The 21221-nt window shown below is 42.6% G+C and overlaps 1 protein-coding gene across 11 annotated transcripts in view; it reads left to right on the forward strand.

Annotated features, from left to right (window-relative positions):
* The window catches only part of TSPAN18 (tetraspanin 18), a 133780-nt gene that overhangs the window by 61158 nt on the left and 51401 nt on the right, over positions 1-21221 (forward strand). For 8 of the 11 annotated variants that reach the window (XM_056345403.1, XM_056345399.1, XM_056345400.1 and 5 more), the window contains one exon: positions 11733-11856. The exons of the other annotated variants lie outside the window; for them this stretch is intronic. The gene's annotated coding sequence lies outside the window, so the exon portion shown is untranslated. The remainder of the gene's footprint in view (positions 1-11732; positions 11857-21221) is intronic. 11 annotated transcript variants of the gene reach the window in all.

The following is a 21221-nucleotide window of genomic DNA, read 5'->3' on the forward strand; positions in this document are numbered from 1 at the left end:
TAGGATCTAGCTTCTTGCACAAATATTTGCATTGAGTTACAAAATTCTTATTCTGCAGCCATTCTTTACCATTTGTTTTAAAAGGATTGTTTCAGTTTCTGCTGGTAATCTTATTTACAAAAGTATTTATGGAAATACTAATACACAGTGGACATTACCATAAATGAACAAATTTGCTATAAAGCTTCAGCTGTGCACTCAGCTGCATTTTTATTATTTTGATGATGTTTGCCCATCTTTCTATGATATTAATATTTTAATCTTTATAATACTTTTTGCCCCTAAGTGAAATTAAGCAATTATATGAATCCACATATGTATTGTTAACAGTTATAAGCATTTCCTGTGGAAACTGCATGTAGTCACCTGCATCCTCAGCACTGGCTGCCCCCTGCCTTATGTGTGTCTTTCCATCTGATCTGAAAAGGTTTCTAACATTTAACATTAGTTAAATGTTCCTAGAACCCAACAGCTCTGTTTAAAACCACAGTGCCATGTCTATAAAATCAACAGATAAGTAAAATCCAATGCTCTGACTGGACAAGCCAAAGCTATTAAATGAGCAATAGCTGGCTGCTCTCCCAAGTCCCAATGTTTGTTCTGTGGTCTCACAGATCCCTTTCTTCCTTGCCCTCCCCAACTGCCTCTTCCCCCCCCCCCCCACACACACACACTCACTCTAAAGACTGAAGATTAAAAGATTGCAAGTGTGGAGACATTTCTGTCCAAGAACTGCATTGCAAAGCAATGCAGAGAGCATGTTTGAAATTCTTTTATACATTTCTAAAATAACAGTGAGAAGCATGCTCTCTTGCTGTTCAGAGAGAAGGGAAAACTAACTGCCCTTGAAGAACTGAAGTATCCAAAATATAAAATTTCTTTTAAATTTTTCTTAGCACAAGGACCATTTTGAAAACACTACTTCTTTTTTCTTTTTTTTTTTTTTAATATATTTTTTCTTCACATATTCAAGTAACCACAGTGCAAGGCGTTGTGAGTCTGGCCTCTCTGGATTTTGTTTGCTGTGCTTCCCTACACCTCTCACTGGTCCCTGGGGCCTGGGAGGGTGTTTATTACAAATGAATGTTTAATGTCTGCCTTGAAGAGCTACTTGTCTGGCTTGGATTTTCTGGTTGCAGTGCTCTGGAAACAGCCGCACATGGAGAAGGACCCTGTTGAGCATTATCTAGGCACAGGGAGATACTCTTGCATCTTGTGCCTGTTCTTGTCTGGCTGGTTGGCAGTTTAAGAGCTTGGTGATGAGATTATACTGATTATTTTGTTTGACATTCTTCATTGCCAGTTAACTCCTGGTACAGGAGTGTGAGCTGCAGGGACAGGACAGCTGGAGGAGTCCTGACTCCCTTGGCCCTGGGTAGGAGCAGGACAGCATGGAGAAGAAGCTCATGGTGAGCCAAATGCTTTCTCCACCTCTCTTGCTCCTGAGGCTAAGCCCAAGGGGGAAGGATGCCTCTGCTCTTAGGCAGTTGTGCTGTAACGTTGCTCTGACCACTTCCATCTGGGTTGGCAGCTGGTGCCTGAACCTCAGTTTGTCTACCTCACCTGCCTTTCATTTAAATGCAGCTGGCTTATGTCATAGCTAGGAGATAGGGTGGGCTGAATGCTTTAGCGACATGTATTTTCGAAGCTCTGGCAAATTCACTCTGAGGTGTACTTCAGTGAGGGACATGCATGCTACATGTCTCTGTCATTACTGTTTTGAGACTGTTGCTTCTATCTCAGAAGAGGTGTCTGATGCTTTCCCTGGATGGACTGGAGCTGTTGTAAGTGTTGGAAAACCTCTCAAAGGCTGAAACCAATCAGTACTACTTGATTGCACCATCAATGCAAAGCAGCTGTTTCACAGCCTCCTAAGGCTTTGTCCTTTCTCCCAGTTGCTGGACTCACGTTCCCATGTGCTGGAAAATGTTTTTCAGCTGGTGGGAATTATTTATTCATGGTCCTAGCTTGATCTGTCTGCAGGCTGCTGTATCTTGCTAACTGGTAGCCAGACATTAGAGCTGACTAATCATGGATTATAAGCAGCAACTTTCACAAGGTGAGTCAAAGGGAGCAAAGGTTTCCCTTTGGAGGAGCTCTCTCCAGCTTATCGCATCTAGGAGCAGCTTTCTGAGGGCCTTTAAACACCTAACTCCATCCAAAATGGAATACAGCTGTCCAGAGCAGGTAATTCTCTCTTAGCAGCTACGTTGTAACTGTGCTGGGAGCCTTTTTTTGTGCCCAAGAGTCCAAAACAAATAATGCAGCAGAGTTTTTGTGCAGTTGATAGTTTCCTTGTCAGGGTTTCCTGACTGCAATCCCTGCCTAATTAGCTGGAATGAGTCTCCTTTAGGCTCATGTGGAATGGTGCAGTAAAAATCAAAGTGCTAGTAAAGGCTCCTGTGGTTGATAGTAAGGCCAATAGACTATTTTTAGTTCACGCCCTGTCTTAGTAAAACACTTTTACAAATAGCATTGGTTTTGTCTTTTTCCCTGTCTCTCAATCTCACTATTTCCAGTCTGGTGCAAAATGCTGAAGTGCAGATGTGCCCTTTATTGAAATGCTGGAAAAAAAACCCAACCCTGAAGCCAGGGGGTTGGGAAGCATGGGTAAGGTCAGGTGAAAGGTAAGGCCAAGTCCATTTTCAAGACATGCCTTTGCAGGCAGCTGTGTAGTAGAAAAGCTGAATGCACGTGCACGGTCTTGGCTGGAAGCAGTAGCCCATGCAGTGGCAAAGAGTATTTGCAGTCCCATCGTCAGGAGGACACCTAGGAGTCAGGAGTCCTCTCTATTGCACAGGCTGAATAAAAAGTTGCATTTTGGCTTCCACAGCCTATTACATGACCAAGCTCTGAAAGCAACATAGTAATGTCAGCATGTCCAGTATTTTGGAAACACTTTTAAAATTGTGGGATAATGAGCAAGGCAGAAGTCTCGCCATTTGTTTCAATGTAATCAAAAAGTTTTGGGAATGGGTTAGATTTTTTTGCTTCACTTGAAACACTTCCAAATGGCCAGATTTCCAAAACCAGTGAAGCATTTCTCACCTGAGGACTCTTGGATACTGAACTTGATACACTTGTGTAGATGCGTTCCCAAACCACTGATCACTTCTGAAAGCTTTGTCCTTCCCAGCGAAGCTTCTCCCTATCCATCTGTTTGGGGTCTGGTTGTGCCTCTGTTGCAGACAGTTTTGTTCTCTGTTTCAATGGAATTGCTGTTTCCATCGGCTGTCTCTCCTCCTCTTGTGTTCAGCAGGCTCAGAAGTGCTCCTTCACTAATTGCTTAGCGGAGTCCTCCAAAAGGGTATTCTCTGACAATACTGTGTTTTTACAACAGAAAACTTTTTCCTCACATTTTAATAACTGTATTAATAACTGGAAAAACAAGGAAGCAATGTTCCTTTGCTGGCACACTATGACAGTGAGCTGAAGAGCTAGCTTTCTGTGGCTTTCAGAGGGGTGGCATCCCATTTCTCCAGTTCTGGGACATTCTTTGGGAGCTTGGTTCATTCAGCATTGTTGCAGAACCTGCAGAGGATTTTGTTCTGCCTGTGCCCTGTAATAACAACAATAGTCCTTGAACTAAACTGCCTGACCAGCTCCATACTTGCAGCTTCCATTACGCTACTTTGCTTTCAATTGCTAGTTGTTGAAAGCTGTTGAATGAGAGGGTAAAAGAGAAAGCCAGTGTGATGGACTGGGGGAAAAGCAGCTGATGAAAAAAGTTTGCGAATAAATGGGGCATGTGCCCTAGTAATGAAAGCTGGTATGAGTCCTCAAAAGCACCATCATGAGAAAACACCAGCTAGAAGTAAATAGCTGACTTCTCCCTAGTCAGTCCATTCTGATGTAGTATAATTTTGCTGAATGCCACGCAGTACAAAATGGCTTTAAGGTGCTTGTACAACTGACCCTTAGCTAAGGAAAAAATTACCTCACCTCTACATTTCTGTCATGTGTTGGAATTGCTGATACATTTACTGGTAGTCATTTTTCTTTTGGACCATTGAAAAGTTTTGACCATTTTTGACATTGCATTCCAGAAAAAAGTACATTAGACTTGCTCCTCCTGAAGAATTTGTGATCAGAATTTTTTTGGTTTATGTGGTGTGGGGTTTTTTTGGTGTTTTGTTTGTTTGTTTGGTTTTTTTTAAACATACAAGGAGTAGAATGTAAAAAGAAAAGCATAGCTTTTACAATATCACAATTTTCTTTTTTTTATTTTCTGGGAGAATAAAAGAATGGATGTATCTGTTTGCCTTGTGCTAACTTGGAGTTCTTCCTTATCTTCTGCTGCTGTTTTGCTGACTCTGTATGTTCTTCATCCCTTCCAGTTACTGGCTTTCTGTGATGAATTGGTGCGTTTCTATAGTGCAGACAGAGTAAACCCTTTTGAGGCCTTCAAGGGTTATGTTGTTAATAGTTTTTACATTCTGGCATCTGATTCTTCATACGTGAAAATCTAGTAGATAATTTCTGTAGGGCTCAGCTCTTCATTTACTACACTTCCCTACCGTGAACAACCCTATGGCACAATGACAACATAATTTCCAACCAGGTCAGTTAAACTGTACTTCCATGTGTGGTATGTGTCATTGCTGGCTTGTTCCAATAAATTTTTCTTACTGATAATCTTTAAAGCTGCTTTAATTGACTGACTTAGGAATTTTATTTGCACTGTACCCTTCTATGGTAGCCTTTATTCAGAGGTTAAGTTTGGTAACTTGCAAAAATCATATCTTGATTTGTGGTCTATTTCCACCTATGCACAGCTAGGGCCACCTCAAATTTTATGAAGAAAGCAGTTAAGAGGAGCAGAAGGTTGGGCACTGAGTGACAGAACTTAGGGCACAGTAGCACATAGGTAAGGATACCTGACTTGCCTATAGGCAAGGGAGAATAAAGGAGGTCATGAGAGAGGTGGTGGTTTCCTCTGTATCTTGGAAAATAACTTTCCTTTTCTCTTTGCACTGAACAATCTGATTTCATGTGCTGCTCACAAGATTCATTAGTCTGAAGGGCTGAAACCTTTGAGCCATGTGCTGGATGTTTGCAACATGATGAAAATGCCAAGATATGTGGTATGTAATAGCTTTGTTGCTTGGTCAGGAGGATTTAGGCAGGTCTGCAGACACTGGGATGGAATTTTGCAAGCTTTTACTCTTCATTTCAAGAGGATAATGGAACAGCATTGCATGCCCTTTTCCATAACTGGCTGCGGCTTTCTCCTTGGCCTTTACCATTTGATTATTGGTTTTTGTGTGCTTTTTCCTCTTGAAATACTACTGCTAAGCCCTTTAAAATTATTGTGTCTTTCAAGAAAAACAATCAAGTCTTAAGAAGCATTTTTGGGGGGATGGGGGGAACCTGGAGTTTGTTTAAAGAAAAGGGATCTGGAGAAGATAAAGCAGAGATATCAGCTATGCAGAACTAATGATGCATTCCAAAAGAGAATTGAAGAGCTATACAACTCCATGAAGTGCTCTGCTCTATACTAGCTTTTTCACTGAGAAACCTTTTGAAGGACAGAATCACACACACATGTATTATACATTAAAATCTGTAATGCATGAGAGTATATTTGGATCTAATGCTGTATGAGGAAGCCCATGGCACTCTCGTGGAGCAAGCAAATGACACTGAATTCCCTAGGTGGGAATCAAAGCCTTTCCAGACTAAGCTCACTACTGGCAGATGTTTGAATTGCTAGTAACAGACATACACCCTTGTTGCCCATACAGCGTGGGCTGCCTTGGATGTCTGTTTTCTTTCCACCCTTGGATGCCTCTGTAATTCTGGGAACATCCTGCCCAAAGGTGTCAATGTGTCTGCTCAGGTGAATCTGGGGAAAGAGATACGAGAGGCAGATGAGAGCCTTAGAAAGGTATAGGATACACAATGGCCAGATTGTCAGAGCTAATAGAATGACAGCTTGAGTGTGAAAACCCAGGTGCTGTGACACAGTACCCCAGGGATCAGCCAGCCCTTTATTCAAGGGAAGGGGAAAGAGCAGCAACAGGAAACCTAAATTAACAGTTCAAGCTGATAGAAAGCATTATTTGAGTCAAACAATAAAGAATAACTTGAAAAAACACTTAGACTAACTGTTGTTTGTGCACCACAGATTCTTCAAACACAAGAGAAACTAAGGAAGTAGTGGTGCTTGTTAAAAGATGATGTAAAATTATTTGAAATACCTATTAATAATGCAAATGCTTCTGTTAGGCATCCTGCTTCCTTGGAGTAGGCAATTTAATCCTATTGCTCAGGAAGTTCCAGTGGTTTCTTTTTCCAGTAGATTTAGGGCATGGAGGACATTTGGATTAATGAAAGGCAGAGATGGTGGGAAAGTACTCTGTTGTTATTAGCCTTTGGTAAACCTGGGCAATTAGTGAAGCCTTTGCAAGAAGTATCTTTCATTTCAATGTCATTGCAAAATAATTGTCTCATCTGGTATCATCTGTGTTGATTGGTAACACACAGGTGATACATGGCACATCTACTTCGGAAGCACATGCACTACTGTGGTTCTGAGTTGCTCAGCTGAAGGCCTCATGATTAAGTATAATAAAAAAGGATACGAAACAGCATATGCCAGCATTTGTTGTTCATTTAAGGGGGGAAATTGGCCTCTTTGGGGCAGTTTTTGAGTGCCAGCTGAGAATCCCTAAGCTCCCTCCCCCTGAAAATGAAAAGCACACCAGTAGGCTGTGGACTTTGCTTTTAGGGATGAACTTTACAAGCTGTGAAAGAAAGAACTCTCAAGGAAAGATAGAAGAACAAGAAGGGAAGAAACGGTGATCTCCATACTGAAGGAACAGGCTTGAGACTGAAGATGTTCTCTTCTCAGTTCTGTCATTGGCTTTCTGTTTGACCTTTAACACCATTAACTTCTACTTTCCATCTATAACAAGGGAAGTATTAGTATTTCCTTTCTTTCCCTGCTTTTTGTCTGTTCAGGCAGCAAGTGCTTTGGGCAGGGGGCTCCTTTGTGCTGCACATAGTAAAAAGCTTGGTTTTGCAGGGGCTTATAGGACTCTTGTGATACAAATAGCAACCAAGAGGCAGGAAGATGTCCAAGGGTGTGTTTTTGGAAATGGGGACAGTAGTTTACTTGTTTTTCTTTTTTTTTTTTTTTCTCTTTTTTTTCTTTTTTTCTTCTTTTTTTTTGGCAGGGGCAAACTCTTTTGTCTTGGTAGCCAGGGAAGTGAAGTTAATGCATTTCTGAAACGTCGCTTTTAGTAGCTTGGCACAGTTTGGTGTGATGCTTAGTAGGCTCTGTGGCTTCTTTGTGGCAGCGAGTCCCCTCTTGCAGTGGTTACCATGAGTGCATCGCTGTTTGCCATTCTTGTCATTGACCACAAATTGGGTAGTTTTTCCATTGCAGGGAACAGGAAAGAATCTACGTTATTTTGTTAGAACTGAATAGCACTTGTGCGTGTTAACAGTCAAGCAGCCAGCAGTGCTGGTGGGGAAATCAGTAGGGTAAAGGAGGTGGATTTGGTCAGTGCCTGACCATGACATTTGATGTGCACCCAGACGTGTGCTGGCTGTTCATGTTCCCCACAGTACGCTGAATAAACCTCTGTCTCCATCCCCACCCTTATATGTCTGAACACAGGTTTCAGAGGTGTGTCAGATCAACCTGGGGCACTGGGTGTTGTGGCCTACAATCTCCCTGGGCATAATTTCTGTGGAGAGAAAGTTATTCTGCTAGACAGGTATGTGCCTTTCATTCTTAGGCATCGTGGCAATGGTTTTCAGCAGGGCAAACTGTGGTTTGCCCAGTCTGGTCTGTAACTGGAGCTGCATCTGCTGCTCCTGGGAATGCCAAGCCTCGCATCTGATCTGGAATGCCAATGAGCCCATATAAAGCTGTTAATGTCTGTGTGAGGTTTTTTAGTCCTCATTACCAACCTGATAGAAAGATAATTCCTCAGCTGCTGTTCCAACCTGTGGGATTTTACCCACTTAATTAATTTTCCTTCTTGTTAAAGAAGATCTCTTTATGCACAAGAATCTGTGCTTGACTTGCTTTTGAGGGACTCTTCTCATGCCTATATCAAAGGCACGCAGAGGCCCCAGCGGCTGGAGGGTGAGCCCTGGGGGCAGCATGCTTGTGGAGGCTGAACTGGGAAGCACTGCCTTGTGTGCTGAGGGCAGGCTTCTGGAGGGAAGCCAAGTCTGCACAGTGGAGGGGACCCTGCTTCCCTTCCCTGCTCTCTGCTTTTGCCACCACTCAGCAACAAAATGGAAATTTGTGACATGACCAAAGGATAGCAAACTGCACGCTGGATGCCTACCAAGAGTTAAAAATGCCAGCCTACACCACCCTCCCCAGCGTTTCATCGTGTCAGCAAGCTGTCTATGTAAATAAATAAACATATCAAACAATAAGCAGATGCCTTTTTAACATGCACTGTTTCAGGCTGAGATATCCTTTCTGGTGCAGCTCATCTCAGCATCTGTCAAGCTAATGCCAGCTCCACAGCTCCATTTCAGTTGTATTTAATGCACAAAGATTTTGTTGTGGTAAATGTAAAATATAATGAGGAATTGCTTGTTTTACATCTGTTTTGATGTTACTTGTGATGTTGTATAAAATAAATGGGAATGCTTTGTGTTCCTCCTGATCTCTGTGTCAGTATATAGGGTAAACTCTTGTTACTTACGCTTGATGAAGTGGATGTGTAAGATTGTGGAAGTATACACAGAGGAAAAACAAAAAGTCGTTTGCAAAATACACCACCATTGGGGCCCCAAGCCAAACAAACATTAAAGTGGGGAGGAAGCTGTGATGAGGATTGGATTTAAAATAAAAATAAAAGAGCTTATTTCTAGCAGAGTCTCTTGGACACCTTAAATCAAACCAAACTCAGGAGCCAGAATCTAAAGCCCCAAGGATGTATCTTAGTGCAGTGTTGTGGAAGGGGCAGCTAGATTGGGCTGGACCTTGTCTAACCCAGGGTCTTGTCTCTGATAGCAACCAGCGGTGATTAAAGAGAGTGTAAGACCAGGGCAACTAACCAGGAGAAATTCTATGTTAAGCTTTTGTTTATTTTTGTTTTCATATTAAAAATCTGTTAAGCCCAGATGACCTGTAGTCTACTGGCTCTACTCCTCTTTTGAAAATTCACCTATAGGGCTAAAGGAGTGTTGGATCCCATGGTGCTGCTGTCCCTCTCTGTCCCTCTGCATCAGCCTTGGAGAAAGTACCTGGGTTTTATTGTCCTTATTCACGTTTCACACATGCTACTGCTTTTGCTCTAGTCAGATACAAAGGAATCACACTAAAAAACCCCACAAAACAAGAGACTGTTTATGCAGGTAAAAAGTCTAGAAGACTGCTCTCTGTCAGGCTTTTCTGCGATCTGCTGAGAGAGAGAATATTCCTGCTGCTTGAGACACTCAATTGGATTAGGTATAAACAAAGGGGGGGGGGGGGGTGGGGAAGAGAGAGAGAGGCCTGATCCTCCACTGGAGAGGAGGATTTAGATGACCTGAGATATATTCTGTTTCTTAATATTCCTTGAATAGAAGATGATTGAAATCTCTCATGTGGACAAGTACACACAGAAGACAATGCTATATTAGTGACTCTAAACGTATTAGAGCTCTCTGCTTCTGATCACAGTGGTACATCGGCTGGAATAGTAATAGGGAATGAATGGTTTTTACCTAGACGGACAGCACTGTTCTTCCATAATGGAAAGGGAAAATTGGTACTGAAAATGCCATTGACTCAAATTTTTGACTGTCAGTACACCTGCGTGTGATACTTTCCATCTTGTGGTTTCAGAGCACTTTACAAACCTGAATACATTTATTTTTTTTCCTCACTGCTTCCAAAGATTGGGGGTTACTATCCAATATTGCATGTTTGAAAGGACTAGGACCATGTTCACTAGGGTATATTCCTGTCAGGCAGCAGACACTTTGTCCTGTGCAGAAGTAGATGGATATGTGCAATTTTTGCACGTGGGCACTTACACCGCTCAGGTACTTGCCCTTCCCTTTTAAAGAAACCAGAATGTGATCGATGTGCATGTATTTGAAATGTCAGGTTGTGCAGAGCAGGGAAGAGGCTTGTAAACAAACATCCACAGGGGGACACTCAACTGAAGGTGGAGTCCACTAGAGATGCGGGCAAGAGTTTCTTGCCCTACTCACTAGACCGCACTGCTCCTCTAGTGCGTGTAAGATTAATGCCCAGGGTGCAGCACGCTCCTCTGTCTCAGGCTGAAGGTGTGGTGCTGCTGTGTCCCACAGAGCCCTCACCCTTGTCCTGGGGAAGTGTGAAATAGCACCTCTGTGGAGAGGGACGGGGGACTGCTGACAGAGGTCTGATACCCACATGCATGGCAGGAATTCCCTTTCGTGTGGTCTGGTGTGACATCAGCACTTCCCAGCTGGCTTATCAGTGGTTTTGTAATCTACTGGATTGACAAATAAATGCTACTTCAGCCCAGTATGGCTGTCTGCTCCAGAGAGCATGACAGTGAAGGGGAGCTTGAGATGTTTGGCTGCAGCCCCATTTCAGTCTCTTACAGGGCTGCTGGAGGGACTTGCTGCAAAAGCACCTTCTCTGCCAGCTTCTCATGACCCTGGAGGAGCTGCTAAGTGCTTTAGTGCAGGGGGAACATGGATGCTCCCTGGTGCTGCACATGGACAGTTGGCCTTGGCTTTGGGCTCCTGGAGGGACTGGGCAAGGTGGAGCGTTGGGGTCTTAAAAAAGAGTGAAGAAGCAAGGTAGACTGGGGAGGAGAGAAGTAATACTATCAAATGGATTTGTGTGGCGCCAGCTTCATATCTGAATTGGAGCTGTCAGGGAGAATGAGATCCAGACTCTGTGCTGTTCTCCAGAGAGAAGCCGTTACAGAGCGATTGCTCTGTTAAGTGCTGGCTCCACCTCTGTGCCCCAGGTTTGGCTGACTTTTGCAAGGAGAAAACCAACAAGATCTGGCATGATCCTTTCTCCTTTCCGACTGGCTTTTCCTGCCTTTCTGCACACTTTGATTTACTTTCTTTCCCTTGTTTATTGTTTTTATCACCTGAGCATCTCCCACTGAATGCTTCTCCTGGCTCTGTTGGGATCTTCAGCCCACCCTTACCTGCCTCTCAGCTCCATCACCTTGCCCTGTTTTTCCTCCTCAATCTTTTCTGGCTCCCTCCTTTCAGCATACAGTTGTACTCTAACATCTACCCAGTAAGTGAACATGTGTATGCGTGTATTTGTTGCATCCAGTACAGGAAGGCATGGGGTGAATGTCTTAAACATTTAACTACCTTTGATTTTTCATGTACTGCTCCATCCTCTGTTCTGGGACTTGCCTTTGGGGGAGTCACGGCATCTCTTGCTGGTGTTCTTGTCCTCTTCTGTTTCCCTGGTGACTTTTCCTGGCTGCATAGGGGAGCAGGAGGGGAAGATGCAGAGTGACTCTGTGGCTCCTTTCTTATTCTGCTGGAAATAGTCCTGTCCTCCTCCTACCTTCTGGTCAGAGCCCTTTTCTGGCCAGTCTAAATGGACTGGAAGGTAAGGAGGAGGATTTGGCCTTCAGTTCAGCCTGCCAGGGTCTTCAGGGACACTGCCAGGTGTTTTCCCTCACCTCCTTGAGAAGGAGCTGCTCTTTACTTAAGTAGGAAGAAGTAATTAAAGCAAGGTCATGGTCCTCTCCTCAGACCCAGTACAGAGGTACGAGTCAGGTATTTTTCATTGCTGTTTCTGACAGGTTGACCAGCCTGGATCACGGTGCTAGGGACCTGAAGCAAGGATCCTGACTGATGTTTAGTACGACCTGACTTCTTGAGAACAAGTATTTCTCTGAAGGCCTGTCCCCTCAAAGCAGCACGCAGGTAAGGCAGACGGTGCTCCTAATGCTCAGGCTCAGCTGCTGCTGGGCTCAGGGCATGCCGCAGTGGGCTGAGCAGAGGATTTTTTCAATTCATTTGGCTCAAGGGGGGCTTTGTTGCCTCTGCCTGCAATGAAAGGGTGAAACCTTGTATTGTATTTTCGGCACAGGGAATGTTTTCCAGCAAAAATGTACTTTTGGAGGGTCAAGACTGTTCATGTGATTGAGATAAATATAGGCTAAAAGTGTGGGAGGAGTATGCTGAAAGAAGAAAAACGTTACATGTGATGTATTAATAAAACAATACTTAAACCTCGTGTTCTAAAATAATTTTATATTGAAAATTACCTTAATTTAAACAAATTTTTTGAAGAAAAGGAATAAAGTAGTATTTGTTAGGGGGAAGGGATTAAGTAAGAAATTAATTTAATCATTTAGTTTTCAACTGGACAAGATGTTTCAGGTCATCCAAAAGTGGAAAAAAACCAAAAACCAACAAACAGAAAAGCCTTGCAGTTCTAATTGCTATGCCTCATGGAAACCAGATCTAGAAAAGATGAGGCCCTTTAGTCCAAACCCTTAATCCCTTACTAGTATGTAACATCGTTCCCAGCAGCTTCTACCAGTCCTGTTTTAAATGACGGGATTTTCCCTTGTCCCCTTGGGATACTATTGCACGGTCTAATAGAATTAATCTGCTTACTTCTTTTTCAACCCCTGACCACTGCAGATGCAATTAGTAGTAGGCGATGGGAGGATTCTGTTTCCTATGCTGTATTATGAAGGCTTAGGGCTGCATTGTGTTAAACCAGACATCAGTTGCAAGCATGTATGCATGAGTGTGGCTTATCTGTCAGTACTCATTACAGCCCCATAAGCATCTCTGAACTTTCTACAGTCCTAATTCAGGATCTGATAAGGCACAGACTAATGTATTTGAATGCCTGTGAGAAAGATAGCATGATTAGAAACTGAAGTGAAATGCAAAGGTACATGCTGTTTGTGCTAGAGTCTCTCAGAGGCAATTTACTTTCTGCAGCATTCTCTGGCCTCATTTTTGCTTTTTTTTTTTCAGACAGTTTGGTAGGAACTGTATGAAGTAGCTTTTTGCTGTGCATGGTGCTGCTGGAGGTACCACTGCACCTTTCCATCTGTGAATTTCAGGCTTGTCTTAGATGAATGTTATGGGCTTCTGCTGATGTCTGCTGATGTTTACTGGAAGGCTCCAGTCAAATAACCAGTTGAATATAAAGACAAAAAAAAAAATGGAGCAGGAAAATCATATCTGGTCTCAAACTGTGCCAGAGGAGGTTTAGATTGGATATTAGGGAAAAATTCTTCACTGAAAGGGTGGTCAAGCATTGGAACAGGCTGTCCAGGGAGGTGGTGGAGTCACCATCATTGAAAACATTCAAAAAACAGGTAGATGCAACGCTTACGGATGTGGTTTGGAGGTGGACTTGGCAGTCCTGGGTTAACAGTTAGACTTTATGATCTCAAAGGTCTTTTCCAACCTAAATGATTTTATCAGTCTATGATTATTTAGTGTGTCTCCACTTAACACAGTACAGCTTCCTTCTGTTTTGCTCCTCGAATTTGGAACAGTTTTGGTAATGAGAACTGTTAATCGGTTTCTAAAACACATGGATGGAGTTTCAACCTGTTTGTACCTGGAGACTACAGCAACAGCTGTTTTTTAAAGACTCTTTGTATTGACACTTGGATTTATCCATTTCCAAAATGAATTAAAAAATGCTTCCTAATACAGAAAGTGACTACAGTATAATTGCTGTTGGATTTTTGAATGAGACCGCAATGTGAAGCGGGGCCAGGAGTCCTGAAAAACTGCATGTGCCAGCCTTCCACATGGGCCACGTCTGATGGCACTAAAGGAGAAGGTTATAACCCTGTTCCTCCTCCCTCCCAGTAAATCCCTGACTCTAACATGCCATAGCTTTCCCGGAGCATTTCGTCAAATAGAAAGCCTAAATGTAAACCTAGCCACTGGTCCAGTGTTCCATTATCAAGATAAGTTAATTAAGCATATTAAAATTGACTAGATTGCCTGTGTTTTTCAGATCAGAATTTCTTAAACGCTGATTGAGTTGCAAAGCTTTGATGTGTTCAATGAGTCTGGTGCTAATTTGCCCATTGTTTTTAATTGGTTGAAATTCTTTTCTAGCATGGTGCCTGGCTGCTTCATGTGGGTTTGTAGGGTACTTTAAAGGATGGGGAGGTGGTGACTGAAGCAAGGTGTAATGATCCGTAGCACTTGAGATCATCTGCAGCTTATGTTCCCTGTCCCTGCTTTGCCAGTCAAGCTTTATTCCAGTGGAAGTGTCAGTAAACCCAAGGCAGATGGGTATGTTTCTCCTCTGTTTTATCCTTTTCCCTGGAAGCTGGTCTTGCTTTTGGCTTGCTTTTTTTTTTTTTTTTGTCCTTTCAAAAGCTGCATTTTTCAAGCAGAGAGCTATTGACCCCTTTCAGTGCAGTCACAAAGAAATCCAAGATGAAATGGAGGCTGAGGGCCTGCAGGGAATGAATGAATATATATATATATGTATATATACACACACACATATATATATATTCTTCCACCCACCCACCCCCCCCCCCCCCCCAAGTCATCTTCTTACTGCATCCCCTGCCAGTCTGGCTATTGTTTGAGACTCCACATGGGATACTAGTTGCCATATTAGGAAAATGGCATCATCCTACATTCTTTCAAAAAATTGATTTTTTACAGTTGCCTTTTTTTTCCTTGCTGAAAATTGTTTTGGCTTTTGTGGAAGCTCTAGGCAAAAGGAGGGTGGTAGCCTATGGTATGCATGTATACAGTCTTGGTCTGTGCAAAAGAATTTGCTTTGGCTCTTTTGCTACGGTTTAGGTGATTAGGCAAAGCAGCAATAGCAAATGAGGTTCAGCTACTGTGATAGGAGCAGAGGATGTTGATCTGCATTTTCCCACATCTTGAACTCAGTAATAATCCTCCTCGCCTTTTGTTTTTTCTTGCTTAAGTAGATGCTCAGGCAGTGGTGCAGAGGCATGGAATTACAGAAACATAGAATCATTTAGGTTGGAAAAGACCTTCAAGATTATCACATCCAACTGTTAACCCAGGACTGCCAAGTCCATCACTAAATCATGTCCCTAAGCACCGCATCTACACATTTTGAACTCTTCCAGGGATGGTGATTTCACCACCTCCCTGGGCAGCCTGTTCCAACGTTCAGTGAACAAATCTTTCCTAAAGAACAGTGTGCCCCTCTGTGTTGCTCTTCATTCACAACCTACCATTTAATCAGTGTATGCCTCCAGTCCTGATGCAAGGACACTTGGACTCTTACAGGGGGATCCTGCCTTTTGCTCCCAAGGTGCTCCCCTCCAAATTGTCCCCGTTTCAGTGCTTGAAAGTTTTAGGTGAAAATCTCCACCAGAATTTTATGATTTGTGGTTGAGAACTGGGACAAAAACAGTACTGCTGAACTGGGGCTTCTGTTCCTCCCCATTGCCTGAAGACGTGGTTTGTGAAATGGCACTAATCCTCATTTTGCTGTGTTAGATGAGGACATGGGGCTGCACAAACCTGAACCTCCTGCTCCCCTTTTGTGCTTTGTTCATTCCTGCTGATGTGCTGAGTGATGTGCACCAGTTTGGGCTACCAGCTTCCTCTGCTCTGCTTGATGTCCAAGTCCACTGCTGGGGATGACCATAGCTCCATTATCCCCAAAGGCAGCTGTAACATTTGAGCCTGTAGGAAGCAAGGCTGCATGCAGCGATACTTTAGAGGCTGAGATGCTTCTGCAGGCAGCGGGCTTGGGTCAGAACATGCGCCAGCTCAGGAAAAGGACTGAAAATGTCCCTGAGGTTTCATTTTTGTTTTGTGTTGCAGCCATCACTTGATGAACAGAAACTGCCCACTTCTTGGAAATAAGTCTGAACTCCAAAGAAATCCACTCAGTGACTTGTGCAAAGGAACAGCCGGAGCAACATGAGCATAAATAAGGCTCAATCTCCTGGCTCCAGAAAGCAGAGGCAGAGTCTAGAGTGGGAAAAGCATAGGTCTGGGAGCTGGGAACACAGCCAGCTCTTGGAGGGGAGTGAGCGTCTGCTTGTGTGTGTGCACGTAAGAGTTGGGCACTCTGGTATCAGTAATTGGGATACAGTCTTCAGTGACGCTCCCTATGCTTGCCGTCGCTTCTGACTCCCTGTGATACCCTGTCGATTCCTATAAAAATCTGTTCGGTGACTGGTAGTGTTGCAGAGTTCTTAAAAATAAAAGCAGACAAAACCCCACTCCTCAGAAACAGCAGCAACAAATTTTTGGGTTCATTTGCCACAGTCATGTCATAACACTCAATCTCTGTTATGCTGAGGTGTGATCATGGGAGTATAAACAAGGAGAATACTTTCTATGAACATTATTTTTTTCAGAAAAGTAATGGTTTGATATTGTTATTATTATTATACCTGTGTATGCATTGGCAATACACGCTTTTTGCTTTTCAACATGTTGAGTAATTGGACAACTTGTAAAGAAATTGCAATTTTGTGAAAATGGAGTAAGGGCTTTTTAAAGGCTCAGTATTTTTTGTAAAAGCCTGGAAATGGAGTCTGCATTGACCAAAGGAAGCAGATATCATATTGAGAAAGTTCTAGTTTTCTTTAATTTTTCTTTAGGCTATGAGTTAAATTGTTTGAAGAAGCTGTGCTACTCTTGCATCTCTTCAAAATGAGTCTCCAAGAGAATCTTCCGGTACAATAAACTGTGCTTATACTAGACAATTGTGGAAGCCTCCTGGGCTTTACTGAGATGCTTGAGTTTGTATCAGTATGGCAGGGGAATGTCCTTATGTAGCTTTTGCTTCATGAAAGGTGATTTGGTGCCTCCCAAATGCTGTCTGCTGTGGTATTAAGAGGAGGTATCACTCACAGCAGGCAGTGTGAGACACGATGCCCCATGTGCTTGGTTCTCAAATTACTAGTGAAGCGGCTAATGACTGTTGACATGTACATGGCTGTTGTTGGACATCTGAGTTAACATTGTGCAGATAAATGGGACGCTCCTCACCTCAGCTATTGTTTCAAGCTCTCTGCGAACTCCTACGCATCGCGTCCTGGTTACAGTCTGCTTGCATTTATAACTGGCCTGATAACTGTCATGGCCAACAACAATATGTGTGTTGTATGCGTGCTTATAAGTGAAAGACAAGCGTAAAGGGTGAGTGTCAGGTCAGCGATGCATCCAGAGGTACTGGGAACATGGTCACATTGCCCCTTTCAGTCTTGCTGCGAGCCTCTGGCCCTGAGGAGCACTGCTTGGGACCTTGGCTGCAGCAGCAGGAGGTTTCAGCTCTTAATTTCTGCTGTTGAAGGTGCTGTAAGGTAACGTGTCAGGCTGTAAGTGGCTGCTGACAATGTGGCACGTGTTTACCACTTCTGTCTCTTAAGGGTCTAGAGGTGACACAAATAGCCAGAGGGCTCCAGCGTCTACAGCTGACTCTGCCAGAGGCTGACTGACCTTCTTTCGGAGAGGTATTGCCCCAGAGACTTGGAGCTGGGGCTTCTGATGTTAACCGTGAGGACCGGTTTTGGCTGTGTGCGTTTTCCTATGGAGTCGGGAGCTCGTGTGACTTGTAAATGATAATGAAGGAGGAGGAAACAAACTGTCATTAGAAAAATATATCTGTTAGTTCCTGTCACGGAGTTCTAATGCCAGTGGTAATTTAAATCTTTTTTTGACTGACTATATCATGGGTAAAGTGCTTTGTCAAGGGAAAATGGGGTTTACCTGATTTGACAGGGCAGGAAAGCAAATCTGCCTTTCATCGCTGCGCTTAGCCTTGGGTGGAGCAGCTGAGATACGGTATCACTCAGAATGGCAGCAAAGGCTTTGCATCGCTTATTGTGAGACCTACAGAAGTACATTTGCTTTTGATTTGTGAATTTTAAAAAATATTGAGTGAAGCTGGGGACTTAGTTTAAGAGCTGCCAGAGCTATTCTCTCACTGTAGAGATTTCTGGGGAAGCAGATGTATGAGGGGTATATGTGTGTGTATGTGAAGCTTTTTTTCCTTGAAGCTTATGAGTAAAAGCTGGGATCAGTGAAAGGCGATAACTGTTAAAATCAGTAATAAGGAATAGTATTACCCTATAAGTAGTGAAGTGGGTTTGGAGAGTTTTGCATTCAATTACTAGCTCTGTGCCTAGCCTGCATTTTGACAGCGTGAAGTAGCTTGATTCCTGTCTGCCTGCCTTCCCCATCTGTATGAGGACAGTAATACAGCTGGTAAGTTTTGTCTTGTAGAAAAAGGTGACAGAAGTATTTTATTTTGTGTAGAAACCGTCTTTTGTAGAAACTTTGCATTCCTTTTCAGGGAAACCTGAAGATGAAGAAGTTTTCATTCTGGAGGGTTTAGCTTTTTTTTTTTTTTTTTTTTCCTCCTCCTATTGCTCCTCCTTTCTGTGATAAAGCACAAATGGGGAAGGGAAGAAAAAAAGGAAAGAGGTAATCCAGAAATTAGGTTCATGTAAAAAACTGCCCATCAAAAAATGTCAGTATGTCTTGAATTAAAAAAATAAGTTGAAAAACACTTGAATTTTAAACTTGCAGAATATAAGAAGGGTTATTATTACTCTTGAATGCCCTGACCTTTTTTTAAAAGCTGAGATTTCTTGCTTGTATTGCTGTGTTTATTTAATGCAAAATCTTGAGAGCTCTTTTCCTTGAGAGTAGCTTACATGTAGGTCAGCTCCTGGACAGGCTTGTGGACAGTGAAGATCATGATAATCTAATGGCTGATTTGTCCTTTGTGAAATGACTCATTCTCCAGTTAGCTTCTAGTGGATGTGAGGTGCATCCTTGGCAGACAGTACATTTGTTGACAGTACTGGTAGATAAGAAACTAGGGATTGAACAGCCTTGGACATGCTTGTGCTGGACACTTGGTGCTGTGTGGCAGGAACTGTAAGGTAGACATAACGTTTTGTGACGAGATGACATGGGGGATATAATGGCAGGGCTCTGCCTGCATTTTAGCTTCAGTGTCCAGCTCGTGGAAGTCTTGAGCTGACCAGCACTGTCTGCAGCTGTTACTTTTCTGGAAAAGTGAAGCACATCACATGTGTGAGTGGACCAGCCTCCCTAGCAGCATGTGCAAAAATAAATAAATTCCAAAGAAGTATGTTTAAGCAACATAAACTTCCTTTTTTAGTAATTTGTGGAAGGTTTATTTTCAAATCCCCAACACTCACCAGGTGCTAATTTTCAGATGGACTGTAGCGCTGGCTGGAAGTTTTAAAGTATGTTGGAGCTGTAACAGGCTCAGTCACTGCCTGCTGCATGGCACGAGCCAGCCCCTCAGCTCAGGAGGGCAGGAGGGAGCTTTTCCTGGGAACTGGCTCTCTGTAATTGCCATCTCAAACTGTTTCTGGCAGCTTTCCCTGGTGACTGTTGATGGCAGGATATTAGTTTACAGCTACCTGACCCACTGGTTTCCCCTTGTTCTGCAGTAGGGGTGTTTATTTGGCTTGGCCATTTCTGCCTGCTGTCAGGGTAGCCCTTGCTGATGCTAGAGACAGGCAGACAGACACCCAGTGCAATACAGATGACATGTATGTTGAGGTAGAATTTGTCAGTTACTCTTCAGACTGAGCTGGACCATTCATGACCTTTGTGGCTGCAAAGTACATCCAAGAATACATTCCAAGGAGGCTAAAAATAATATCCTAATTTTTAATTTATTTCTCCCACAAGTATTCAGTCAACAAGATGGAAAGCAATCAGTTTGTCCTTTTTTTCCCATGCTTAAGTGTTCAGATCTCACAATGAAGTTATAAGTTTATCGCAAGTTATTGGCTTGTTAGTTGAGTTGGCTTAGTGTATAGATCACGTTACTGGAAAGTGGGATCACTTGCCAGAACTGCCTTTGTGTTTCCATTTCCCTTTCCATCTCCCAATTTTGCATGTTATCTGGTAGCAGCACTGAAGGCCAAACTCTCACTGAACTGATTGGAACCAGGAGTTGGCATTCCACTATTCCATCTCCTTCTGCCAAAATCCAGTGTTCAAAATAAAGACTGTACGTTCAGGCTATTTACGTGAATACAATTTATGGTCATTTAAAATACCTGAAGATCAGTACAGCAAAGCTCTGATCCTCCTAGTGACTCAGTATGACCACACAGTGGTTGAAGTTGAGTATACTCAACAAGTTTTCTTAGGAAAAGTGGGTAAGTGATGGTGGCTTTTAAAAAGGAGTAACGAAATTTTTGTTGTTGTTATTTTGTGGGTTTTTTAAGATACAGTTAGATATGACTCATTTGGAAAACTTCAGACTAGCTAGACATAAGTGTAAACTGGAATCTAGACGTTTAGGACTAGCAATATAAATCCCTAGGGGTACTCAGTAGTCCTGAGTATTAGGTGTACAAAGCTAAAAGTGCTGCCTTAGCTGCTTGAGATCTTGGTCTTTTGCTATATGTTTTTTATATTGACCAAGAGTAATCGTAATTGATGGAAAGTGTAGTGACCTGATGTTTCTTCTCCTAGGGATAGAAAATCAGCTGTGTGTATCAAGTCTGTGAATCACATCTCTGTGCTAGATCATTTATACAAAAGGCAGAAATTACACAAACCTTTTTCCAAAATCTTGACAGAGACCATAAATCTTCATAAATTCAAGTTGAAATTAAGCAAATAGTTTCAGTCAAAAAAAGGGTTACATATGTATTTGTAAACATCAAAATATTTACAGATTTTTTAATTAAACATGTTTTTTAGAAACGCCAAAGTTGATGATTTCAACATTTAAAAATGAAAACCACATTTTCCTATTAAAAATTGATCCAAACATTTTATAAAAAGAGGTCTTGGTTTGTTTGGTGTGGTGGTTTAGGGGAGGGTGTTGTGGTTTGTTTTGGTTTGGGTTTTTTTAGTTAGAAAATAGAAAAGAATAAAGTTTCATCTTAGATTGAACAAAACTTTGGAGAGCTGATGTGAAGAAATACCTTTGTATTGTTTTGTTTCAGAAGAAAAATCTTCCAGTTCAAACTGAAGCAATTCCTCTGCTTTTTTTTTTTTGTTGTTGTTGGTTTGGTTTGGTTTGTCACCCAAACAACAAAATCTGTTGATCATCTAGCTATGTTCTTTCTGATAATACTGATGCAGAGTAATTTTTCTTGGGTTTTGCTAATATAAAATTTGTTTGTGCCCCATCACTGGAGGAGTTTGTGGTTTGTCTGGCAGGAGAATGACCATTAGAGCATTACTCTTGCTTCTGCCGAGTTGCTTTTGTCACTCGCAGTTGCAGGTAGCCTGCTTGCCATAGCTTTTCTTGCTCCTGTTTTCCCATCCACCTCTGAGCTACT

This window comes from Falco biarmicus, chromosome 7 (genome assembly GCF_023638135.1).
Source record: "Falco biarmicus isolate bFalBia1 chromosome 7, bFalBia1.pri, whole genome shotgun sequence".
Taxonomy (NCBI): domain Eukaryota; kingdom Metazoa; phylum Chordata; class Aves; order Falconiformes; family Falconidae; genus Falco; species Falco biarmicus.